A 27,916-nucleotide genomic window follows, 5' to 3' on the forward strand; every position below is an offset into this window, starting at 1 on the left:
CCCTTTGGATCCCTACATTTGTATCTTTGGGGTAAACACCCAGTAGTGCAATTACTGGGTCATAGGGTAGCTCTATTTTCAACTTTTTGAGGAAACTCCATACTGTTTTCCAGAGTGGTTGCACCAGCTTGCATTCCCGCCAACAGTGTAGGAGGGTTCCCCTTTCTCCGCATCCCCACCAACATCTGTCTTTTCCTGATTTGTTAATTTTTGGCTGGATTTCTAATACCAAGAGTGGACTGGCTCTTTCTTTAAGAGAAGCATGAAAAGTGTGGAAAGCACACGGGTCCATTTGGGAAAACACCTTGAACCCTCCAGGAATCCTCTTCTGTAGGTTTCTTTTAACCCATTGTAACTCTGGGATTTCTCTGCATGCCTTTTTTTTTTTTTTTTCCCTGAGTTTATCAAAGCATCTTGCAAAAAAATGACCACAATAAGGATGGCAAAAACTATGCAAAACAGGACCATGGTGGAGCTACAGTGTATCAGAGGAGGTTCTAATTCTTTCCTTTATTTGGATTTGAATTCTTCTTCCCATGTGCTGTCAAGGTCTAGGAGGTCAACATAGATGGCTAAAGAGGATTCTGGGCTCTGAAAAATTATTGAGAAGAGAACAGATTGTTGTACAGACCAAGCATAACTTGATGCCACTCATGGTGAGCATTTACTTGGCTCCTGTTATGTCTATGTATTTACAGAGATTCAATAATAAGGTCTATGAGAAATGTATCTAACCCTGAGACTGTTACCTGTTTTCTGCACAGTTGTGAAGGGTAGTTATATTTATTCCTATTGTTGAGAAAATTAAGTGTAACGTGTGACCTGCTCAAAGTCACAAAGCTGGCAAATGGCGGAGCTGGAGTCAAATGCAGGTTCAACTCAGTATTAGAAGCCCAGGCTGTGGCTCAGTGTATCTGTTAGGAGGCTCAACGTTTCCTAAGCATAACTTGGAAAACTTAACTTGTCCCACAACTCTGAAGGCTGTCGGTACCTGGTGTCCCATGCTGTAGAGGCTGGCTGCCCAGTGTGCGGTGGATGTGGGCTCACTGGAGTTTCGGTCCCCCAAGAAGAGGAGTAATGCCTTGTGGAGCGTCTTTGCAGAGCTGGCACTGGGTGGTGGGATCAGGGATGCTCATTTTTGGCTTTAAAGGAAAAATCTATGAACCCAGAGCCAAGAGGTTTAGTCCCAGATATACCAGTGTGTGACTTCTCACGAGATGCTCAACTTCTCCGAAACCCAGAGTTCCTTTATGTAACTTGACGGCTCATTCAATCATCAGGTTTGAGTCTCAACCTTGAACTAGTCACAGTGTGGGTGGCTGTTCTGTACCCTTGAGGAACGCTGGTGGTAGATGAATATAGAAAAGGTAATAATAACACAGGGTAACAAGGGGAATAATAGAGACCTGAAAAAAAGTCTATAGATGCCTGGTGGAATTAAGGAAGTCTTCCCAGAAGAGGTGACATTTGGATAAGGTCTTAAATATCTACAGATTGACAAGAAGAATCATTCAATTCAAATTAACTGGTGTGTATGCCCGCCCATGCACACATGAATACTTTTTCTATGTACCAGTTTCTGTGCTAAGCATTGGGCATATGACTGAATAAGACAAATATCCCATCCCTAAGATGCTTAGTCTGATTAGGGAGAGAGGTCACTACCACATGGAACATTAAAAGCTGCAATGAGCTCATATAGGAAGACCTCTGGGTCTGGGGCAGGGGAAGAATTTCAAGCAGAGAAGATAGTTTGCGTCCAGGTGACAGACTGAAAGGGCACCACATGCCCAGTGCTGTGGGTCTATGGGTGAAAAGTTAATGGTCAGGCTGGAGAATGGTAGGGGCGCCTGGGTGGCTCAGTTGTTTAAGCGTCTGCCTTCAGCTCAGGTTGTGATCCCAGGGTCCTGGGATCGAGCCCCGCCTCGGGCTCCCTGCTCTGCGAGGAGTCTGCTTGTCCTTCTTCCTCTGCTCCTCCCTCCACTTGTGCTCTGTCTCGCAGATTAGCTGTTGAGGAGATCGAAAGGGAAAGCCAGAGAGCTATGAGGAAGGCAGGAATGAACTAGATCCTAGAGGTGAGCGAAGACGGGCCAGGCAGCCTGTGCTGCAAAGCAGGAGGGAGAGGAAAGGTGGTTCATTGGACTGGTAATGAGGGCAACACTGGTGCATTCAGAAGGGACTGGTGTCTCCCCTTCACGAGGCTGCTCAGTGCATGTGGAGCAATAGACTGTAAGCTGCTAGACAAATGTCATCTATGTGTCCCTTGCCGACACCTCTTCCCCTTCCTTTTCTCCACCCCCAAATGCTATTTTCAGCTGCCAGTCCCTTCTTGAAAATGAAGCCACCTGTTGCTTATCTACCTACTCTCATGTTGCTGTTCTTCTTCATATCTTTGTTCATGCTGTTTCCTCTGCCAAGAAAGCTTTGCCAACCCCATGTTGTGCCTTATTAGCAGTCTGTGTCATCTGGGACTTGTGTGAACACCTCTTCCTCCAGGAAGCCTTCCTAGATTCTCAGCAATGGAAACCACTCCCTGGCCCCCTCCCACCACAAACACAAGGCCGGGTAAAATGCTCATTCTCTGGTCTTTCATCACACCCTGTGCATCTCTGCATCGTCAGATATCCACCTTTACCCTCCATTATCTATTTATAACATTTACTGTCCCATATGTGTGCTCTCTTTATGAGCAGGAGTCATGTTTCATTCTCTTAGGATCCCCGCATTCCAGCTCAATGCCTGACGCTTAATAGAGCCTCGATAAACTGTTGTTGAACATGAAAGAACAAATAAGATGCAGACACCCAGGTGTTGTTTTCTTTTTCTAGAAATCAGAGCGTCCAACCTTTCAATACAACAGCTTTCGACCACTCACTTACGAAGCAAAGCAGTTGGTGGGGAGCTGTGACCAGACTAGCTGACAGTGCTAATTAAAACATCCAACCCACGTGTATGCAAATCCAGAAACAGCGTGTCAGGGAAGATAACTCCTGATCCGAACTCATCCCCAGAGCTTTTCCTGAGCCCAGCTGTTTAGAGGCAATCTGCAGCTTGGCCACTTGATAAAATTATTTCTGTATGGTGAGTGTGGGTGGGCAGGCGGGTGCGTGAAACCAGGACAGTCAGGGCAGGAGCTGATGGGAATTCAAATCGTGGAGGGTTCAGGAATGAAAGGACAGTGAAAAAAAATCCCCAGAGACCTCATCAAGTTTGGGGTTAGAGAGCATGAATAAGGGAAGAAATATCTGTTATACTTCCCTTAGACTACCTGACTTTCATGTTCAATGCAGCATCGAGCCACAAACACAAATTCATAGGCACACACCTTAGACAAATGATCTCGGCAGCCCTTGGACTTCTGGAGCTGTTACTTAACTCCTTCTAGTCACCAGGTTCAACACGGAGCGACGCTGTGCGTTTATTTGGCACGGAGAGTTGTCTTCTGAGAATCTGAAATGCTGTTCACAGGAAACATGGTACTTGAGAGATGTGGGTTCTTGTCCCAGCTCTATCACAAACTGGCTGTGTGATCCTGGGCATATCGCTTGACTTCTCTGAGCCTTTGTTGCCTCGTCCTCAAAATTAGGGCTTTCAAACCAACAGATATCTGGAGTTTCTTCTTCCACTATGATGATGCAATTCTACTCTCCCGATTTTGTAGATGAGGATCAAGTTCAAGTTCATCCAGAGAGGGTGAGTCAGACCCTGGCGTATCCGCAGGGATGCCATCTCCCAGGCTACTGGATTAGATGACTCTCCTGTGTTTAAATTCAGCCCCGTTTTGTCAGGTTCATACACCTGTGATGTGTTGTTTATCGGGCTGACTCTCCTCACACTTCCTTCTCTTGGCCTTTGAAGTGTCCCCCTTTTCTTGGTCTGGCTTCTGGCAATACTGCTGGGCAGTCGGGAGCCTCTAGTCAGGTGATTGGTTGCCTGGCCCTGTCCTGGACTATGTACAGAGAAGGGAAAAAGAAAAATGGAAATTGGGTGCATCTATGCCAGGGCCCCTCAGAGAGCTCCCACAGCTGTCTGTAGTGGCACGCACACTGGGCCAGGACTACCACCCAAAGTGCCTCCTGGAAGTGCCAGCAATAATATTCAATTACAGTATCAGGCCTGGAAGAGTTCACCTTTCCATGCTTGGGCTCCGTACTGCCGTCTTCAGGCTGACTTGGCCAACTGGGATGCGGCACGCGGCTCCGCGTGCTGTTGGCCGGGGTGGCACTCCATTCTTTTTCGCTGCAGAGGGGTGGCCAGAGTTTTCAGGGAGCTGGAAAGACTTGAAATCCCTCCTGCTCATGGAGGGACAATGCACTGAATTGGTAACTCTCTGGGCAGGGCCTTCATTTCACTCGTGCTTCTTTCCAGGTTCTCAATTGCTATCAACTCCGACCGTTCAGTCTTCTTTGTCCATGTTCCAGGGAGTCAGCAGGAAACCAGCAAATAATGGGAGTCCACGATTTTGTTCAAGGACTTTCGATTCCCTTAAATATTTATTAAATGCCTACTATGTGTAGGCCAGGAATACAGAAATGAATAAACCATAAACTCCAGGCCCTCGAGATTTTGTATCTAGTAGGAGAGAGAGACAAAGAAATAAAGAATTTGGAATCAGAGATGGGGACCCACCAGTTGCTATTGGAGCAGAAGAAGATGATGACCAGCTTTTCTTGGGAGATTGGGCAAATTTCTTATCAGAGGAATTGTTGGAAAATGGCACGTGGGGGGAAGCTTGGCCGGGGTGGGGTAGGGGTCTTAGTGTGCACAGCTGTGAAAGGGCAGTTCTGGGGGCACTGGGGACAAGCTCCCTATGGCCGTGGCAAGGGGCATGAGGGGTACAGGGTGGGAGATGAGGCGGCTGTGATTTTGGGAGGACCACTTCCCCACAGGGAGGTGCCCCCTGAGAGGTGGCAAGGGGAAGGGAAAGATTGGATTATGAGATGGTGTGTGTCAGCCTCGTGCCAGGCATTCCGCACATGGCATCGCATCTGACCCCCCGCTGTGACGACCTGCACCCCAGGACAGGTTGCTGACCCACACCACGCTTTTAAACATCATAGTAAAAAAAAAATTTTAAAAATCACAATAAAAAAGGTATAATAATTATCTTCCTCTGAGCACTGCTAAGAAAGTGAAACATGGAAACAGGAGAGACTTCTGTTGCTATTAGGGTGGGAATCCCTCAGGCTAGTAAAATAAGGTCTGGGGGGTTCTGTGTCGTTCTGACTGACCGTCTCTTCCTCCTCTTGGAGGTCCATGTGGTAAGAGGCGGACAGAGACAGACGCTGAGGAGAGAGAAGAGTGTTCTTTCCTCAGGACTCAAAACTCACATGTCTAAAATTAGTGTCCCTGCAAGTAAACACAAGAGATGCCATAAAGGTCCAAGTTGGGGTGGTGGGTGAGGCTCTGAGGTCCAGGTGCTCCGTCCCCAGCTGAGAGTGTGCTGCTGAGGGCAAGACAGGCCCCACAGAGGGAGGGAGGAGGGCAGCCAACCTGAGAAGAGCAGCTAACAGATTTGTTGACTTGCTTCAGATAGAATACTTTGCTTTATATGTACTACAAAGGTTCAGAGAAGTCAAGCGATTTGCGCAGGATCACACAGCGAGTTTGCTTCAGACATAATACTTTGTTTCATAACAAAACCATGGTAGAAAATTAATAATAATAATAATAATAATAATAAACAACTTCTGCCATTTGCTGAGCTACAACAGGACCTGAGATCTTATATTAAATCAAATTTTACTACATAACCTCTTTGTTTTCTATGTTACTCATTTTAATTCTCACAAAATTGAGAGGAGGTTGGTATTACTGATTCCCATTTTACAGAAGAGGAAATGGAGCCTCAGAGTGATGAAGTGTATGTCTTAGGGTCATTCAGCTCCTAAGCTAAACAGTAAGGACTCTGGCTCCACAGACTGGTGCTTCTGGAAGGAGAAATCAGGAGTGAAGGACTCACTTCAAAACTGTGCCACAGGCTTCCATGTTTCCTCTTCTAGAAGGGGAGAGTCCACTCTTGAGAATTCTTCCCTGCTTCCAGGGGGAGGAAGGGGAAATGATCCGTAATCAGGACTGGGAGTAGCAGAACATTCATTCTGAAAGGAGATAACTCTATAAACAGCCACCGGGCAAAGTAACTCAGCAAAAACATAAGGATGCTTCTCCGAGGCTGCGGTGGGAAGCCCCGCTCTGCTAACCTCTCTGATGAGTGCTAACTGATAACTATGTATTACCGCTCAGAATCACAGGCAGTAATTACTAGACAGGAATTTAGTCTGAAAGGTGAGATGAGAGAGATTGGAACTGGTGGGCTTCGGTTCGCTGTCCCAGGGTTAATGTCCGTGGACGGGGGAAGAGTGGATCCCTTTGTACCTAAAGGATGGGATAAATTTGGAATTCTAGAAGCCCTGATGGTAGAAAAATCTCAAACACAAATGTCAAATCCACCCCATACTAAAACAGACACATTCAAAATGCTTTTACAAAATGACTGCAGCAAAATATTAGAAATATTCCACCTAATTTCTCTGCCGCCTGCTTAGAACAGAGCACCAGCTCACCCTGGTGCAAAAAGCCCCATGAGAAGACCCCATCCCCACCTTGAATATCTGATGGGAAATCTTTATCTTAACTTTTGTTTTCATTTCTCCATTTGGCTCTTAGCGCCTGAACCTCGCGACCTCACTGTGTTTTGTTTCTCGGCTACTGCTATTTTGGGTTTGTGAAGTCATTTCTTAAATGAGGAAGTGTGGTCAGCTAGTGAGAGCCCACATTTCAGAGCCCCAGCATCTGTCTTGGAGAATGAAACACTCCAAGCTGTATCGTCTCCCCGCTCTGCTTTCCAGGAGGCAAGTCGACTGATTTATTGCAGAAGATGGGACGGGGTAGAGTGAGGTGTCTGGGCTGGGCTGTGGGGCCATGTGGCAGAATTTCTGATTAGGCAGATCAGGACCCCTCTGCAGCACCCTGAAGATTCATAAGGATGGTCATAGAAAGGAATAACATGTGACCCCAGGGAGGGAGTGGATAGAATGAGTGGCAGGGAGGACTAAAACACAAAGCCTGAGGGTAGAGGGACTCTGGCTCTAAGCATCTCTGTTGCAACAGCACAGCCCAAGTGGACTTGGAAGCCTCTAGAGCCTCCTTCCTGGCCAGGGACTGGTCTTGCCTGGAGTGGACTGAGTATCGCTTGACCCTGAAGACAATGCTCAGCTACTTTTCCCCCTGACAACACATCCATTCTGACCTCAGGCCCTGAGGATGAAACAAGGCATCCAGCAAGCCAGCTCACTACCCCCCTCCCTTCCTGTTCCAGCTGTAATTGGGAAAATGCTTTCCTGTCTTAAAAATGCATGGGCACAGAAGATGAATGGGGACTGAGCGCTAAATCCACTATTACTATTCTACTCGACCCTGTTGTTTATTTTCCACAGAAACTAAATAATGGATCTAAACTGTTTGCTATTACTTTAAGGAGCTGCTGATGCATCATAGAAATCTTTGAAAACATTCTCTTTAGATTCATGATTCTACTTCAAATAAAGCTATTTCTCTCCTTCTCCCCCTCCCTGATTTTTTGTTTTGCAAAATCTTCGAGAGGGAAAAGAACGTCGCTGGGCCAGGCGTTTCAGCAACAGGTTTTGTCTATCACAGAGCTGGAGTCCCCAGGTTTGGGACTGGCCTTGATGAGAATGTCAGGGCATGGGCTACACAAGCACCAGCCTCACGACGAATTCTGGAGACTCGGGCACTCTGTTGGCACTTCCTGTTTCCCTTAATATTCGCTTGACCTGGGAGCACAAGAAGAGAGGAGAACCAGCCAAGACCATATAGGAATCTGAGGCTGGTTAAAATTCTTAGGGCTTGATTCAGTTTTGACTCTTCTTGATTCTTATCTCTTAGACCATGAAACCAAGGATTGATATTCCAAAGGAAAAAAAAATTACTGAATTCATTAAGGGTACATTACATAATTGTTTAATCACATAATTATGATTTTAGTAGGGAACTTACTGATTATGTATTCCAACTCTGCCTCATTACTGGTGAAGAAGGTGAAGCTGGAGAGGAGTCACCTGCCTGCCTGGCTCAAGGTCATCAGAGTAGGTGGTGGGACCAAGCTGGGAACTCAGAGGTCCTGGTCCATTGCTCTTGCCTCCTTCTCCCCAGACTCACGATTTCCAATGGGGATTCGGTGGGCATATTTGGTTATTTGGGTTTTACAGGTGTTGGGCAATTGCTATGCAAAGAGCAGTCTCTTGAAGTATATACTGTACAAGGTTCTAATGACTACAGTGTGTCTAGAAGACATGGTTCCCCTGCCTCCCAGAGCTCAGGAAGTAAGAGGCCACTTGGCCTCCCTTGGCTTCTTATCCATTCACCAGAGCAGGGATTCCTAGCCAGGAGCTCCTGTTCTAGCCGCCAGAGGACATCTTGAAAAAATGCACCCCAAACTACTGAATGAGAATTTCTGCAGGAAGGTGTGATGCACGTGCATTTTGCATCACATCCAAAGGGGGATTCGAGGAAACGCATCGTGTAAATAATGGGAAGCCACAGGGAATCCAGCTCTGAAGCACCCCAAGGATTGACAAGGACGGTCACGGAAAGGAATGAAGTCTGACCCCAGGGAGGGGGTGGATAGAGTGAGCTTCTGTTGGCAGTCTGGAGGAAATCTGTGGAGCAGAAGCAGGACTCATCCTCTTTTTGTCCTAATCTCACCTGGGGAATATCCTGGCTGAGCTCTGTGTGTAGAGGATGTGGGACCACCAAGTCGATATGAAAAAATACCCATTTCAGCCAGGCCCATCTCGTGGCCCTCAGTGTTTCCAGGACAAATAGCAAGTAAAAGCCAGGTGCAACATGCTCGTGTCTCTCCCAAACCAGGCAGCACAATGCTGGGATTGATGTCTAGGGGTAAAACCTAAAACATCCCCTTTTATTCTTTCTCTCTCTCTCTGCCTGAGTCAATTTTCAGTTTGTAACCGCTAGGATAAAGGCTTCCCCACGGAGAAGGGAGAAATTCCACCTAATTTGCTCCTGATCTGGCCCACAAGTCATAAGTCTGCTGTTCCAAGACCCCAGTCCTGCTTCTGAATAACTAGGACTTAGGAGGGGCAAGCTTCTCTCCTGAAAGCCCAATCATACTGGGTGGTCAGGAGCACAGGTGGGCAGAGACCAAAGGGGACGGAGCAGACACTTGCTCACAGCTACCGCGATGTCAGCCAAGAAGTCTTGCCAGCCCTCCTGTCTGTCCCTGGATTTGGGCTGGCAGCAAAAGTGAGAGGGAGGAGGGGGGCAGAAGGGGCACCACAGCAGAAGGAAACTATGGAAGCATCTGGAAATAGAGATTGTTTCCAGCCATGAATCAACAGTTCTTGCTTGGTGTCCGTGAGGGAGCGCCTCTAGTTCTACTGGAAATGCAAGCGGTCAGGTTCCTGAGCAGGCTGCTGGCTTAGGCCACGTATCTTCAGACGAGTCTGGAAAGTCTGAGCTGGGACTTTTCCTGGAGGAAAGAATAATAACAAAACGACCACATCCTCATTTTCAGGACCAGGGATTTTCCTATGGAATAAAAGCTGGGGGAACAGTGAGCCGTATTTGGCTGCCAGACGTACATTGATCAGCTTGTTTTAAATTGAATTTAAAATGCTCTATGTTGGGGCATGCACTTTCTAGTTTGCCCCAGTCCCTGGTTTCCTATTATATTATACCAAGTTGGGTTTAATTTTTATATTATTGTTCTATATAATGGGCCCTATTGCGCTCCGAGTTTTCTGACTTCCCTACTATATGTGTGAACCCACACAATCATCGTAAGGGAACACACTGTTATTATTCTGCTCTTACAGGTGAAGAAGTGGTGGAGACAGCTCAGATTTGGCTGAGCTCTTCTGGCCAGTAAATATCAGAGGCAGGACTCAAAACTCTGACTCTCAGGCTAAAAGCAATTACTCCTAGGCCACACATACACAGTCTCTGGGAACCCATTGCCCAGCCCCACACCAACGACCCACTCTCTCCCTCCCCTGACCATCCCTACCCCCAATATGCATGCTCTATGGTATCACTGGTCCCTGAGTTACCCTTGTACATTTCTCTTCCTCCTCCTTTGGCTTAAAGATGACTCAGAAGCTCAGGGGGAAGATCTGCATCTCCCTGATGATGATGATGTTTAGTGATGTTGAGTATCTTTTCATATACTTGTAGGCCAGTGGTAGGTCATTTTTTGGAGAAATATCTACTCAATTCCTTCCACCGTTTTTAAATTGGGTTTTTTTTTTTTTTTTGGCTACTGAGGCTCAGAAATTCCTTCAAATTCAAGAAACAGAGTAGAATGGTGATTTTCAGGGGCTGAGAATGGGGTGGAAATGAGGGATAGCTGTTCAATGGGTGTAAAGTTTCAGTTAAGAAAGATGGATGTGTTTTAGAAATTGCTGTACAACTTTGTGCTTATAGTTCACACAACTGAATCATGCCCTTAAAATGTATTAAGATGGAGATCTCAAGTTAAGTGTTCTTGTCCTAATAAAAAAGAAGAAGAAGAAGATGAAGAAGAAGAAGGAGGAGGAGGGGGAGGAGGAGGGGAAAGGAGGGGGAGGAGAGGAGGAGAAGAAAAAGCTTCGGGGGAAGAAGGTGGGCACCATAGGATGGTGACGGAATTCATGTTGCATTGGTCCCCAGGATCCTCAAACAAGGCAGCAGAAGCCTAGAATGGTTTGGATTGGAATCTATAGACCCTTTAGCTTTCTCAGTCTTGTTACCAAAGATTGAAATGGCCCCAGGTTTGAAAATTTGTCCTGAAAGAGAGCAGAGTTGCAAATACAGGAAGTTAAACAGTAGCTGGATGTGCATTTAACTTTTGGCTCTTAATGTGAGGAGGCAGAGATTTGGGGGATGTTGTTTATGGTTTAAAAAATCCTCCTTGGTTTCAAAATTCACATGCATCCACCCTTGGGAATCCACCTTACTGGGATCGGTGACAACCAGAGTAAGTCATCTGGCGCCAGGTAACGCGGCAGTCCCGGCTGATGGAAATTGCTCGGTTTGCTCTCGACTAAGCAGAAAGCTGTTGTGCCCAAATTACTTTCTGCACAAGTATGAACGAGGGATTCTGTCATCCTGACCCTTCAGGCTAATATAGCTCAAAGGTCTAACCTTTCTTATCACCCCCGCAAAGTGTTTTCTCTGATGAAAAAAGCAAGTGTGTTTACTTCCCTTTGAAAATCTTCCCCAGATTGAGGGCCGGGTCATTTTCAGGATGGCAGTGAAGCATGGGATGAGGTCTGCCAGGGGTGCTGGGGCCGGTTTTGCCTGTAACTGGATCAGATCCAGAAGAGGGTAGTGCCCTCTCTTGTTGTCCCTATGGGTGAATTCATTTTGAGGGGCTTAGGCACAGTGATATGAGGTAGGAACATCATTTCACGACAAAGTCCGAGGCTCAGGACAGACTGGCTATTCATCCTGCTGACAAATTACATATCCAAACCACCCTGATTTTCTCTTGTCCTGACTTTGATGTTGGACTACACCTTCCCACCTTCTCGATTTGGTGATTCTTGCAGGTAAGAGTGAGAGTGGCCGGGGGCCCCCCTCAAACACCTGCTGGCTTCCCAGGTGCTCCAGCACCTCCCTGCCTGTCCCAGGCCTCACCCTGGACTCCTTCCAGGAACTCCGACTGGGCCCAGCAGAGGAGCTAAACCATGGTGTGGACTGAGGGCCAAGAAGGAGAGGCAGGAGGAAATGGTTTTGGAAATAGTATTGAAAAAAAAGGTCATGTGAAAGGACTGAATTGCCTTGACTAGTGAAAGGGAAGACCAGGACCCAGAAACAGGTTGGCACCAAGGGACTGACATAGGAAGGGGGGTGGGTTTGGAAGATAAGCCAGGGTTGAGAATAAAAATGCCTATTTTGGGGAATTGGAAATAAAAAAATAAGTTCTGATGAGACACATGGGGATTGGACAGGAGATTATGAAAGAATGTGCTTGTCTGGGGCCTTGATAGGAATCTGATGGGCAGTGGGACTTAGCCTTAGTTGCCACTCCTGAGACGTGGTCCCTGCCTCCCCTCTTCCCATGCCATTCTCTTCTGCTCCAACCACACAGAACATCTTTCAGCCTCTCAACCATCCCTCTCCCTCTCCACCATCAGCTCTTCACATCCTCTGTTCTCTTCCTAGAACATTCTAAACCTTACCTAATCACTTGACTAAGAAATGTCTCTTCATTTTAGGTGCTGGCCTGAAAGTCTCCACCTCTAGGAAGCCTTCCCTAACCACAATTCCCTCCTCAGTTTTGGCTCAATGCTTCCTCTCTGTGCCTTAGTTGCTCCTGTACTTTGTCTCAGTGTTTGACACAGCTCTTTGCAATTGCTTATTCACTGTTATTCTCCCGCAACAGACTCTAAGGGCCAAGAAAGCAAGGCACCATGTCTGTATGGATTCTGGCCCCTCTAATACTTAGCAAAATGCTTACCACCAATAAATTGCAAATAAATTTTATTAATCCTTTTTTTTAAAGACTTATTTATTTATTTGAGAGGGGGAAAGGGCATGAGTGGGAGGGGAAGACAGAGAGGGAGAATCTCAAGTAGACTCCGTGCTGAGCACGGAGCCTGACGAGGGGCTGGATCTCATGACACTGAGATCACAATCTGAGCCTAAACCAAGAGTTGGATGCTTACCCAACTGTGCCACCCAGGCACCCCTATTAATTCTTATGAGGCACTTTCTTTTCCCTGCCCTGAAGAGTGACAAACATGGTCTCTGACAAAAAAGACCAAGTTTAGCATCATATGTGATCATTTTATTGTACAAAGTATTTGGTCTAGTCTCCTCAGCCAACCACAGGCCCCTCCAAGATAGAATCTGGATATTCTACTTCACCTTTCTCTCTCCCTCCATAGGCAATCTCCTTCCACAAAGTCCAGTGCTGGATCTACAGTAGATGCTCAATTATTTTTTTTTTTTCAGTAGATGCTCAATTAAAAAAAAAAAGTGTTACTTGATTTCAGTGGTTAGCTATCAGAAAAAGGGCATTATCTCTGCTTTAAGAGATAAAACAATTTGCTTCAAACTTGTCTGAGTGTTTGGAATCAGACAAGAGTCCTTTTTAAAATGGGAAAATGGGGCTTTAATAGGTCTTGCCCTCCTTCTTTCCATGCAGAAGATAAAGCAGGCATTTCATTCAGTTGGAGATGCCGTCTGCAGCAAATAACCCTTGGGATTTGAGAGGGATTATTTGGCCACTGGAGGGCTCTTACATTTTTCCATGTAATGCAATTGAAACCTATTCAGAATGACTAAATAATTAATGCCACATTGTACGAAGTGTATTCCCCAGTTTCTATCACATTTTTTTTAAAAATGCAGAATTTCAAGAAGACTAGACTTAATTTACTGTGTTTTGCTTCTTCAACAAAAACACGAGATGAATAATTTCCCCACATCATGCCTTTACATTTCCCCATAAATAGGGCATCTGTTAACGTGGATTATTATGTATGCGATGCTAACGTGATTAGGCTCAAACAGTCACCCAAAAAGCTAATTTTTTTTTAGAGGAATGACTCATGAAAAAATGAGAACGAGAATCAAAAGAGGAAAAAGTATTAAAGAACCATCTATAAAGGCAAGAAGTTAGGAGTAAGGTTGGCATTTTGGAATAAGAGACTGAGAATTCTTTGTTCAATGATATTTATTGTGGACCTACTATGTGTCAAGCACCATGCTAGCTAGTGGACATATAAATAATAGTTCTAATAATAACAATATCAGCCTAGCCACTAAGGGCTAAGATTTTTGCCTTGGTCACCACTAAATCTAGAACCCTAGATCGGAGCCTGACTTGTAGTAGGTAGGCAATAACAGTAAGTACATAGGCAATGTTTACTGAATGCCTTCTTTATGCCTTGGATTTTAAAGAATTTTACACATGTTGTTAATCCTCACCCTATTATACTGTCATAGTATTACTACCCTTATTTTGTAGGTGGGAACCAAAGCTAAGGGGAAGGTCACTAGAGATGGAATTCAAATCTGTCTAACATCAAGTCTGATATAAAAAATGTGCTTCCAATCATTACACTCTATAAAGATGATATGTCTGCAATCTGGACGTTCACACCTAGTGCCAGAAATAAATGTGCAAGCAAGTAGCCAAAATAAAAGTAATACAGTTGGAGAAAGACACTTATATTGTATGACTTGTCTGCCTGGAGAATTCTGGAAAAGTTTCAGGAAGGAGTTAAACTTTGATCTGGTTCATGAAGATGATGTGAAGTAGAGCTATAGCTGATCCCCAGAAGATGTGCTGCATGGGCGAGATACAGACCTTTGATGCTGTGGGTCAATTGGGATTACTTGTTACTGGACAACAACCTGTCTTATTCTGACTGCTGCACTGTGGTACGAAGGCTGCTTTCAAAGTGTAATAAAAAGTCATTATATATACTTTTAACTTTTTTGAAATATAATATACATATTGAAAAGTGCACACTGATCAAGTATACAGATCAATGGATTTTCATAAACTGAAGATAGAACAAGAAACAGAATTCTAGCTGCATCCCAGTAACACATGTAAGGCCCCTACATGAGGTTCTCAGGGTTGCTGTAACAAATTCCCCAAACCTAAGTGGCTTAAAATAGCAGACATGTATTCTCTTACTGTTCTGGAGGCCAGAAGTCTGAAGTCAAGGTGTTGGCATGGTTAGTTTCTTCTGGAGGCTCTGAGGGACGATCCTCTCCAATCTTCTCTCCCCACTTCTGGGGTCTGCCAGCAAATTTTTGCCCTCCTTGGCATGTAAAAGCACCACTCCAACCTCTGTCTCCACCTTCACATGACCTTCCCTTCTGCATGTCCAACATCTTCTCCTTCCTCTCAGAAGGACACCAGCCTCTGGATGTTCAGGGCCACCCTGATCCAGAATGATCTCATCTTGAGATCCTTAACTAATAACAATTCCAGAAACTCTATCTTCAAAAGAGCTCACATTCAAAAGTATCAGGGGGAAAGAGTTGGACACATCTTTTTGGGAGGCATAGCTGAACTCACAACGATCCCTTGCAGTCACTCCTTCCCCAAGGGCAACGCTGCCCTGGCTTTTAATGTTTTCACCTGTTTTTCTACTTCACATAAAAGGAATCACACAGTTCATACTATTTATGTTTGTTTTTTTCCCCTCAAAATTATATTTGTGAAATTCATTCATATTGTTGTATATAGCTTTAGGCAATTCTATCTATCTATCTATCTATCTATCTATCTATCTATCTATCTATCTATCTATCATCTATCATCTATTTGAGAGACAGAGACAGAGAGAGAGTGGGGGGGAAGGGCAGAGGGAGGAGGAGAGAGAGAGAATCTCAAGCAGACTCCCTGCTGAGCACAGAGCCCGGCATGGGGCTTGATCCCAGGACCCTGAGATCGTGACCCGAGCTGAAGTCAAGAGTCAGATGCCTCACTAACTGAGCCACTCAGGTGCCCCAGCTCTAGAAATTTCTTATCATTCATGTATAGTATTTCATTGTGTGAATGTAATATAATTTATCCATTGTACTATTAGGGAAATTTAGGTATATTTCACTTTGGTGTATTAGAAATAATGCTCCTTTGAACATCTTGATACAGTTGTTTCAGGTGAGTTGCACATGGGCTCATTGCGGGTATATATCGGGAGAGAAATTGCTAAGTCATAGCGTGTACACATGATCAGTTTTACTGGAACTTCCAGGTCATTTTCCAATGTGGTTATACAAAAACTGGTATAAACAGAGGAGTAGCAGGATTTGATTTTCACATTTAAAAGATGACTGGCTGAAGGAATACAATGGCACAGAGGTTTAGCTTCAAGATAACACTCACAAAGGAAAGTGGTAGGAAGCAAATCTAAAAGAAAGCTGGGATCAGAGTACGGAGGGTTCTAACTCTTAGCTTAGAAGTTGGGCTCCTTTTGTCAGGAAAAATGCCATTTTTTAAAGGAAGAGAATATTATTAGATTTATTCCTCAGGAAAATGGACAGGAGCCAGGTGGGAAAAGACTCTGGACCTTGAAGGGAGATCCTGTGTGTGAGCCCGGAGATGGCGTGAGAGGGATGCAGAGGGGGTGAATGGAGGAATCCTGAGTGGAGCTTAGAGACCCTTGCCATGTCCAGAATGTGGTGTGCAAGAGAAGGGGAACAGTCAGGGATGCCTTCCAGGTTTCCAACATGTCTGGGATCCTTTGTCCAGTGCAGTGGAATGGGGGTAGTCTTCACTTACCATTTTCATACCAACACTCGGTATGGGGCGTGGTTGGGTTAGAATCTGTGCTGTGTTGGCAGCATCTACCAAAGGGCTTTTCTCCAGGGCAATAAAGAGCTCTTATCACCAACATGTGCATCTGTCAGCATTGGACAGAAAGCCACGAGACCACTTGGAAACGTGCCATCACCTCTATTTCTAAACATTGGAAAAGAGAGAAACGGGAATTCAGATTCATTCAACTGACATTCAAGGACCGACCACAAAACACCAAAATCTCAGCAAAGGGCAGTTTTGATCACAAAAGCCTGTCGAGGGGATTACGGAGGTCTGGATAAAGCAAATGTTTGATCTGCCTGAGGGTATGAGGGAGGATGATGGTGGAGAACATTTCAACCGGGTTTTGAAAGATGAATAGAGGTTTTCAGAAGGAGAAAGGGCTGGGGAGTTGAGGCTACAGGGTGGACTTGGGTGAAGGTCATTCTCAGTAGAGGAAAGAGCATGTGCCAAGATACCAAGAAATGAAAAAGAAGAGCTGACAGGCATTGTGCCCTTACTGTATACCAAGCACCGGGCTGAGAATTTGATCTAGGCTTTTCCCCTGGGTCCTCTCCACAACCCACCAAAGCAGGTATATTTCTTATCTCTCAGTTTATAGATGAAAAACACTGAGGTTTTAAAGAGACCAAGCTACTCAACCCTAAGACACACAGCTCCTAGGAGACAGACCTGGCATTCTGACGCCAGGGCTCAGACCTCTAATTACCCTGAGCTCCCCTACGGCTGAGGAAGAAGTTGGGAATCATATGGATACTGATGCAGGCGACCCGCATCTTGCTCACAACGAAGTCCTGGCAGGTGAACTCTTCATCCTAAGCCATGACGACATGCAGCAGATGATCGGCCCAAATTCTCTTCCAGGCCATGCTCAAAGAAACAGGAGTGCCACATTAAGACTTTGAAAAAATGTTGGTGGCATTTACCTATGTTGGCACATCAGAATAAAAACAGCCCCCCCACCCTTCATTTAACCCCTTCTTTTCACCTCAGCATTCCTCGATTTTGCCTCTGCTCCAATTTCTTCCCCTCTTTGAAGATGTGTCAAGGTCTCAAGTTCAGCTTAATCCAACTGCTAGATGGATTATTCATTTCTACGCTTTAAGGATGTGATAAGGTTTCTGGAAATAGGAAAAGGCTCATTAAACTGTCATTTGAATATAGATCACACCTAAATTCTAAGGAAGACAAAGTCTGCCAGCCAGGGATACATTTGCCTTCCCAACACAGCTCTCTACAAACAGGGAAGGCACAAAGAAACATTTCAAAGACAAGATCCTCCAGATTAGCATGTGTTCTTGATTTATTCTGTAATTAACGATAACTCAGAAACAGAATGAGAGGTTCAGAAAGACAGCAAATGAATATGAGCCAAATGAAAAAGGAATCTGGGATGTCAAACACGGTGAGATGTGTGTTTTGTCCCTGTCTGTGAGCAGTGGTTTGATCAGGCAGGCTTTATGTGAGGTAGGGGAATATGTAGGGATTTTAATTTGACTTGCGTGGTTTAGAACACAACATCATCCCTGGCTGCAGAAATTGATTTGAGAATACAACTCGCCTGTAGCTTTCCCTCTGTGTTTGCCTTCAGGTTGGAGAAGAGGCTAGAAAATGCAGGCTTGCAAGGTGCTGATGCCAGGTGCTGGTGAAACTGGGAATATGCCCAGCTATTTATCTATCTCTTGATCCATAGGGAATCTGAAAATATTAAAGAGGTAACTTGCATTAGAAACTTACGTTGCATCAGACACTGGTCTAGGTGCTCAATGCATATGTTCTATTTTTCTGATCCAACCTCAGGAGATAGGTCAGTTTTTTTTGTTTTTTTTTTTTTAATTTCAAAAAATTTATTTCTGATGCTTCTCAGAAGCTACTGGAGGAAATGCTTCATTAAAATGAGACTAAACCAAGAAAAGAGGACATAGGATCCGGGAAACAGGGCATCCAGAAGAAAAAATACTAAAAGAAATAACCCTGGAAGAAAAATGGAATGGATGAACCCTGTAATAGTTTTGACAAAGTGGAAGATTATACTCTTTGTTTTTTTTTTAATATTTTTATTGTTATGTTAATCACCATATATTACATCATTTGTTTTTGATGTAGTGTTCCATGATTCATTGTTTGTCCACAACACCCAGCGCTCCATGCAGAATGTGCCCTCTTTAATACCCATCACCAGACTACCCATCCCCCCACCCTCCTCCCCTCCAGAACCCTCAGTCTGCCCTTCAGAGTCCATCATCTCTCATGGTTCGTCTCCCCCTCTGACTTACTCCCCTTCATTCTTCCTCTCCTGCTATCTTCTTCTTTTTCTTTTTTCTTAAAGTATGTTGCATTATTTGTTTCAGAAGTACAGATCTGTGATTCAGCAGTCTTGCACAACCCACAGCGCTCACCACAGCACATACCCTCCCCAATGTCTATCACCCAGCCACCCCATCCCTCCCCCCCCAACCACTCCAGTAACACTCAGTTTGTTCCTGAGATTAAGAATTCCTCATATCAGCGAGGTCATATGATACATGTCTTTCTCTGATTGACTTATTTCACTAAGCATAACACCCTCCAGTTCCATCCACATTGCGGCAAATGGCAAGATCTCATTCCTTTTGATGGCTGCATAATATTCCATTGTGTATATATATCACTTCTTCTTTATCCATTCATCTGTCGATGGACATCTTGGCTCTTTCCACAGTTTGGCTATTGTGGACATTGCTGCTATAAACATGGGGGTGCACGTACCCCTTCGGGTCCCTACATTTGTATCTTTGGGGTAAATACCCAGTAGTGCAATTGCTGGATCGAATGGTAGCTCTAATTTCAACTGTTTGAGGAACGTCCATACTGTTTTCCAGAGGGGTTGCACCAGCTTGCATTCCCACCAACAGTGTAGGAGGGTTCCCCTTTCTCCACATCCCCGCCAACATCTGTCGTTCCCTGACTTGTTAATTTTAGCCATTCTGATGGGTGTGAGGTGGTATCTCATTGAGGTTTTGATTTCGGTTTCCCTGATGCTGAGCGATGTTGAGCACTTTTTCATGTGTCTGTTGGCCATTTGGATGTCTTCTTTGGAAAAATGTCTGTTCATGTCTTCTGCCCATTTCTTGATTGGATTATTTGTTCTTTGGGTGTTGAGTTTGATAAGTTCTTTATAGATTTTGGATACTAGCCCTTTATCTGATATGTCATTTGCAAATATTTTCTCCCATTCTGTCGGCTGTCTTTTGGTTTTGTGGAATGTTTCTTTTGCTGTGCAAAAGCTTTTTATTTTGATGAAATCCCAATAGTTCATTTTTGGCCTGGCTTCCTCTGCCTTTGGTGATGTTTCTAGGAAGAAGTTGCTGCAGCTGAGGTCGAAGAGGTTGCTACCTGTGTTCTCCTTTAGGATTTGGATGGACTCCTGTCTCATGTTTAGGTCTTTCAACCATTTGGAGTCTATTTTTGTGTGTGGTGTAAGAAAATGGTCCAGTTTCATTCTTCTGCATGTGGCTGTCCAATTTTCCCAACACCATTTGTTGAAGAGACTGTCTTTTTTCCATGGGACATTCTTTCCTGCTTTGTCAAAGATAAGTTGACCATAGAGTTGAGGGTCCATTTCTGGGCTCTCGATTCTGTTCCATTGATCTATGTGTCTATTTTTGTGCCAGTACCATACTGTCTTGATGATGACAGCTTTGTAATAGAGCTGGAAGTCCGGAATTGTGATGCCGCCAGCATTGCTTTTCTTTTTCAAGATTCCTCTGGCTATTCGGGGTCTCTTCTGGTTCCATACAAATTTGAGGATTATTTGTTCCATTTCTTTGAAAAAAGTGGATGGTATTTTGATGGGGATTGCATTGAATGTGTAGATTGCTCTAGGTAGCATTGACATCTTCACAATGTTGGTTCTCCCAATCCATGAGCATGGAACGTTTTTCCATTTCTTTGTCTTCTTCAATTTCTTTCCTGAGTATTTTATAGTTTTCTGAGGACAGATCCTTTGCCTCTTTGGTTAAATTTATTCCTAGGTATCTTATGGTTTTGGGTGCAATTGTGAATGGGATCGACTCCTTGATTTGTCTCTCTTCTGTCTTGTTGTTGGTGTATAGGAATGCCACTGATTTCTGTGTGTTGATTTTATAGCCTGCTATTTGACTGAATTCCTGTATGAGTTCTAGCAGTTTTGGGGTGGAGTCTTTTCGGTTTTCCACATAAAGTATCATATCATCTGCAAAGAGTGAGAGTTTGACTTCCTCCTTGCCGATTTGGATGCCTTTGATTTCTTTTTGTTGTCTGATTGCTGTGGCTAGGACTTCCAATACTATGTTGAAGAGCAGTGGTGAGAGTGGACATCCCTGCCGCTTTCCTGACCTTAGGGGAAAAGCTCTCAGCTTTTCCCCATTGAGAATGATATTCGCTGTAGGTTTTTCGTAGATGGCTTTTATGATATTGAGGTATGTACCCTCTATCCCTATACTCTGAAGAGTTTTGATCAAGAAAGGATGCTGTACTTTGTCAAATGCTTTTTCTGCATCTATTGAGAGGATCATATGATTCTTGTTCTTTCTTTCGTTAATGTATTGTATCACGTTGATTGATTTGCGGATGTTGAACCAGCCTTGCAGCCCAGGGATAAATCCCACTTGGTCGTGGTGAATAATCCTTTTAATGTACTGTTGGATCCTATCGGCTAGTATTTTGGTGAGAATTTTTGCATCCATGTTCATCAAGGATATTGGCCTGTAATTCTCCTTTTTGATGGGGTCTTTGTCTGGTTTTGGGATCAAGGTAATGGTGGCCTCATAAAATGAATTTGGAAGTTTTCCTTCCATTTCTATTTTTTGGAACAGTTTCAGGAGAATAGGTGTTAATTCTTCTTGAAATGTCTGATAGAGTTCCTCTGGGAAGCCATCTGGCCCTGGGCTTTTGTTTCTTGGGAGATTTTTGGTGACTGCTTCAATTTCCTTAGTGGTTATAGGTCTGTTCAGGTTTTCTATTTCTTCCTGGTTCAGTTTTGGTTTTTGATACATCACTAGGAATGCACCCATTTCTTCCAGGTTATCTAATTTGCTGGCATAGATTTGCTCGTAATATGTTCTTATAATTGTTTGATTTCTTTGGTGTTGGTTGTGATCTCTCCTCTTTCATTCATGATTTTGTTGATTTGGGTCATTTCTCTTTTCTTTTTGATCAATCTGGCCAGGGGTTTATCAATCTTGTTTATTCTTTCAAAGAACCAGCTCCTAGTTTCGTTGATCTGTTCTACTGTTCTTTTGGTTTCTAGTTCATTGATTTCTGCTCTGATCTTTATGATTGCTCTTCTCCTGCTGGGTTTAGGCTTTCTTTGCTGTTCTTTCTCCAGCTCCTTTAGGTGTAGGGTTAGGTTGTGTATTTGAGACCTTTCTTGTTTCTTGAGAAAGGCTTGTATTGCTATATACTTTCCTCTCAGGACTGCCTTTGCTGTATCCCAAAGATTTTGGACAGTTGTGTTTTCATTTTCATTGGTTTCCATGAATTTTTTTAATTCTTCTTTAATTTCCAGGTTGACCAATTCATTCTTTAGTAGTATGCTCTTTAGCCTCCATGTATTTGAGTTCTTTCCGACTTTCCTCTTGTGATTGAGTTCTAGTTTCAAAGCATTGTGGTCTGAAAATATGCAGGGAATGATCCCAATCTTTTGGTACCGGTTGAGACCTGATTTGTGACCTAGGATGTGATCAATTCTGGAGAATGTTCCATGGGCACTAGAGAAGAATGTGTATTCCGTTGCTTTGGGATGGAATGTTCTGAATATGTCTGTGAAGTCCATTTGGTGCAGTGTGTCATTTAAAGTCTTTATTTCCTTGTTGATCTTTTGCTTAGATGATCTGCCCATTTCAGTCAGGGGGGTGTTAAAGTCCCCCACTATTATTGTATTGTTGTCAATGTGTTTCTTTGCTTTTGTTATTAATTGCCTTATATAATTGGCTGCTCCCATATTCGGGGCATAGATATTTACAATTGTTAGATCTTCTTGTTGGATAGACCCTTTAAGTAGGATATAGTGTCCTTCCTCATCTCTTATTACAGTCTTTGTTTTAAAATCTAGTTTGTCTGATATAAGGATTGCCACCCCAGCTTTCTTTTGGTGTCCATTAGCATGGTAAATGGTTTTGCACCCCCTCACTTTCAATCTGGGGGTGTCTTTGGGGCTAAAATGAATCTCTTGCAGACAGCATATGGATGGGTCTTGTTTTTTAATCCAATCTGATAGCCTGTGTCTTTTGATTGGGGCATTGAGCCCATTTACATTCAGGGTAACTATTGAAAGGTAGGAATTTAGTGCCATTGTATTTCCTGTAAGGTGACTGTGACTGTATATTGTTTGTGTTCCTTTCTGATCTATGCTGCTTTTACGTTCTCTCTTTGCTTAGAGGACCCCTTTCAATATTTCTTGGAGGGCTGGTTTCGTGTTTGCAAATTCCTTTAGTTTTTGTTTGTTCTGGAAGCTTTTTATCTCTCCTTCTATTTTCAATGACAGCCTAGCTGGATATAGTATTCTTGGCTGCATATTTTTCTCGTTTAGTGCTCTGAAGATATCTTGCCAGTCCTTTCTGGCCTGCCAGGTCTCTGTGGATAGGTCTGTTGCCAATCTAATTTTTACCATTGTAGGTTACATATCTCTTCTCCCGAGCTGCTTTCAGGATTTTTCTCTTTGTCTCTGAGACTCGTAAGTTTTACTATTAGATGTTGGGGTGTTGACCTATTTTTATTGATTTTGAGAGGGGTTCTCTGTGCCTCGTGGATTTTGATGCCTGTTTCCTTCCTCACATTAGGGAAGTTCTCTGCTATTATTTGCTCCAATATACCTTCTGCCCCTCTCTCTCTTTCTTCTTCTTCTGGGATCCCAATTATTCTAATGTTGTTTCGTCTTATCGTATCACTTATATCTCGAATTCTGCTCTCGTGATCCTGTAGTGTTTTCTCTCTCTTTTTCTCAGCCTCTTTATTTTCCATCATTTGGTCTTCTATATCACTGATTCTCTCTTCTGCCTCATTTATCTAGCAGTTAGTGCCCCCATTTTTGATTGCACCTCATCAATAGCCTTTTTGATTTCGACTTGGTTAGATTTTAGTTGTTTTAATTCTCCAGAAAGGGTTTCTCTAATAACTTCAACACTTTTTTCAAGCCCAGCTGGTATCTTTAAAGTCATGATTCTGAACTCTAGGTCTGACATCGTACTAATGTCCGTATTGAGTAGGTCCCTGGCTGACGGTACTACCTCTTGTTCTTTTTGCTGAGGTGATTTTTTTCGTCTTGTCATCTTGTCCAGAGGAGAATAGATGAATGAGAGAACAAAATGCTAACAGGTTTACAACGTCCCCAGCAAATATACTGTATACAAATCAGAAAAGACCTGAAACCAGAGGAAAAGAAAGGGAAAGAAAGAAAAAAGAAAGAGAAAAAAAAAAAGAAAAAAAGATAAAAACAAAAACAGAACAATACAAAAAAAGCAGAATATGATCAAATATGATCAGGCTAGTGCATAGGTCAGTGCCACACACTAGATTTTGGGCTTATTTTGGTCTGTTAGAAAAAAGTGCCTCCTAAAATTTTAAAGGAAGAAAGACATATATATACAAAATAAGGGTTGATACAATGAAGGGATAGAAGATGACTGTAAAGATGAAAATTATAAAAGATTTTATAAAAGGACTTGATAAGATAAGAAGTTGTTTGAGAAAAGAAAGAAGAAGATTTAAGAAAAAAAAAAAGAAAAAAGGAAGAGAATGTGATCAGGCAGGAGACTCGAACAGAGCCATACACTAGTGATTTAGGGTATATTTTGATCTGTTAGAAGAAACTGTATCTCAAAATTTTAAAGAGAGAACAACTTATATATATATGCCAAAAATAAGGGTAACTACTATGAAGGGATAAAATATGACTCTCAAAATGAAAAATAAAAAAATTTTTTTTTTAAAAAAAGAGATTGATAAGATGTTGGTTGAAAAAGGAAAAAAGAAAAATTAAAAAAAACAGTTAACAAAAATTAACTTTGATAAACTAATGAATCATGGTAAAAAAAAAGCCATGAATTCTATGTGCAGTATTCCCCTAGTGCTGGAGTTCTCCTGTTCTCCTTGATCGGTAAACTTGGTCTTGGCTTGCTGGCTTTTCGTGCTGATCTTCTGGGGGAGGGGCCTGTTGCCGTGGTTCCCAAATGTCTTTGCCAGAGGCTGAATTGCCCCACCCTTGTCGGTCCGGGCTAAGCAAGCTGCCTGAGTTTGATCTCAGGAGCTTTTGTTCCCTGCAAGCTCTCCGTACAGCCTTGGAGGACCAGGGCAAAAATGGTGGCCTCCCAATCTCCACCCGGAGGAGCTGAGAACTCTGGGCTCCGCTCCTCAGTGCGCCCACAGAGAAAAGCAGTCACTCCCTTGTCCCCGGTCTCCAGCCGCTCTCCGCGCTCACCCGGCCCGTGACCGAGCGTTGCTATCTCTGCCACCCGACCCCGTGTGAAGTCTCCAAACCCAGCAGATCCCTGCGGTGCGTTCCCGCGCCACTCCTCCCAGGGAAGGAAGGGGAGTCTCCCCGGCTCTGCCACTTGTTGGGTCCCTGCTGTAGGAGCAGTGGCCCGACTGGGCCGCGGATCACAGTTTATGCCAACCCCAAGATGAGACCCCGCGCCTCGGCTCCGTCTCTGCAGCCGGCTTCCCCGCTCCGATACCTGGGAGCTCTGGCACACTCAGGCACCCCCGGTCTTTCTGTGACCCCAAGGGTCCTGAGACCACACTGTCCTGGGAGGATTCCACCCCCCGCTTAGCCACTGGAGCGACGTCCCTCAGCGGAGCCGACTTCTAACAGTTCCGATTTTGTGCTCCGCGGCTCTATCACTTGCCAGAAGCGGCCCCTGGAGGCCCCCTCCCCCGCCGTCTATCCTCCCGAATATCCTCCGCATGTCCTACCTTCCAGTAAGTGGTCGCTTCTCTGTTCAGAGAGTTGTTGCTACTCTCCTCTTCGATCTCCTGTTGAGTTCGTAGGTGTTGAGAATGGTTTGATCCCTATTCAGCTGACTTCCTGAGACCAGACGAAATCTAGGTCTCCTACTCCTCCGCCATCTTGCTCCACCCTCCGAGATAGGTCAGTTTTGCCCTTGGACTCAGGTAAGAGAGGCCTCTACCCGGACCTTGTTTTAGTGGGTGTATTTTGGCTCTTCTCCAGATGTGTCCCTCCCCAGAGGGTAAGAAGCAGCTCCATGCGGACCAAAGGACATTCCCTCCAGACACCTGGGACAAAGCAGTTTCCTTCTCTCATATCCCTGGACTAAATCCAGGTTCTGAGCAGGCCTCCTACCCAGGTCTGTCTTTGATGCAGACTGTGTTCACAATGTGATCCCACATCTCCAAGCCAACTGCATGGCCCATAGACACACAGAGAGTTTTGTGTAAGCTGGACTGCTAGGAAACTTACCTCCACGGGACTTGCAATGCGGGGAGGAGCCAGGTGTGGGAAGGGGATGGGAGGAGGGTAGCCTGGGCTGTGTCATCTCCTACACCATCAAAGAGTTCTAAATTCAAACCTTGTGCTTCCAGGTGATTATAAACGTGTTCCTCAAGGTGGGAGGATAGAACATGCTTTATTTAGTCTGTTTGCCTAACTTTTACTTTTGATATAGGCTGCCATGTGTATTCTTGTTCTGGGCTCCGATAATGTTAGGGGTGGGCTCAATGTAGGGATATTAATAGAAAAATGGAAAATTTAGTCACTGGTTAGTAAATGCTGAAGTCAGAATTTGAATTCGGGCAGTCTTACTGCAGGATCTGTACTCTCAACTAGTACCTGATATTTACTCTTATGAGGGCATCCTGGGGAGGTGCCCATTCAAGTCAGCTAATATCCTGATGGGATTAGAGCCTTTAGACAAACATGGACAAACTTTCTCTCCCACTGTGTTTTAGAAGAAGTGTAATGGAACCCCTGGCAACCTCTGATAAGGTAAGTAGAGTGCATGTCAGGGAGGAAAGGGATCAAGGGAGAATCAGAGATATTGGAGATAAGGAAACCTGTTTGAGCCACCTTATCAGTGTCCTTGCCAAAAATCTGTAACTTCATTTTAGTAATGAGTAAATAAATCTAGCAAGTCCAGAATGGAGAATGTGATAGGTAGATTCCCGAGACGGACCCCCAGACTCCTGGCTTTGGTTATGCATGCCCTGCGTAATCCCCCACCATGGCGGGGCAGGGTCTGTGGATTATGGGATAGTCAATCCCTTGACTATCATGCAAACATGAAAGGATCTTACCAATGTAACTAAAGTCCCTAATCAGTTGTCTTTAAGGTAATTAGTTGGAAGGAGATTATCCCAGGAGGAAATTACTCCATCAGTAGGGTGGCCTTAAATCAGGGCTCAACCCTTTCCCCTGGGAAAGAAGCAGCAACAGACATTCTTTCAGCCTTGAAGAAGGAAGCTGCTGTGTTTTGGAGAGGGTCAAGTGGCAGGTGGTGGCCTTTGGGAATGGAGAGCTTCAGACCTACACCTGCAACAAACTGAATTCTTGTTAACACCAGTGAGCTTGGAAAGGAACCCCAAACCACAGATGAGACCGCAGCCCCCAACACCTTGAGTTCAGCCTGGCGAGACTCTGAGCAGAAGACCTGTGTAACTCAGGCCCAGGATCCTGACCCACAGACACTGGGAGATAGCAAAAGTGTGTTATTTTAAGCTGCTAAATTTATGGTAATTTGTTTCATAGCAACAGGAAGCTAATGGAAGGTGGATTTTACAAGACAACTGGTTTGTACTCTCCAAAAAATCACGATCACACACACACACACTCACTCACACACCAGACATAAAGGTAAGGGGAAGATTCTAGTTTAAGAGCAACTAGAGAGCAAATAAATAACAATACAGAGCACCAACAATTGCAGAACCCGTCTGGGCCAGCAGTGATTTATGGAAGTTGGTTCACACTGAGTCTTGACAACTCAATTTTTGTTTTCCTGCCTCTCAAATGTCCTTTACCCTGTGTTTCGAGCAGAGGGTAGGGCTTATGGCTTTGATCTTCACAATGTCCCAAAGTGGATAGGGACAGTTACTTGAAACTAATTGTGCTATCCTCTTGCTATGGAGAAGTGACCCCAGTCTCCGAAGGCCAGGGTTTAATGGCTGTGGTGGGGTCGTGTAGATGAACATCAACGGTCCACACACACCCTCCTTCCCATAGCTCTGATGGTTTGGGAGGTGGGGTTATGAGCTTCTTGGACAAATTTATAGTGATGGCACAATATATTGGGACCGGACAATACTTCTGCAGCAAGGACTTTGTGCTTGGGAGGCTCAGGATGACGTTTGCTGGCAGTACTCCACTTGTCATTTCCCCACTTAGAGGACTGTACTCCCCACCTAGACTGCTGTCTTCAACAGGGAGGATAAAGTTCCTGAAAATGGAATTTACATTAAGTTGTGAACGATCTTTCGACTGCCCGAATGGTTCCCCCAACTACTACCACCAAATTCACATGTTGATGCCATAACCAGCAAAGTGATTGTATTTTAGTTGGTAAGTAAAGTTAAATGACGTTATAAAAGTGGGATCGTCATCTGATAGATCAGTGGCCTTACAAGATGATGAAGAGAGAA

This window comes from Zalophus californianus, chromosome 11, assembly GCF_009762305.2.
Source record: "Zalophus californianus isolate mZalCal1 chromosome 11, mZalCal1.pri.v2, whole genome shotgun sequence".
Classification (NCBI taxonomy): Eukaryota; Metazoa; Chordata; class Mammalia; order Carnivora; family Otariidae; genus Zalophus; species Zalophus californianus.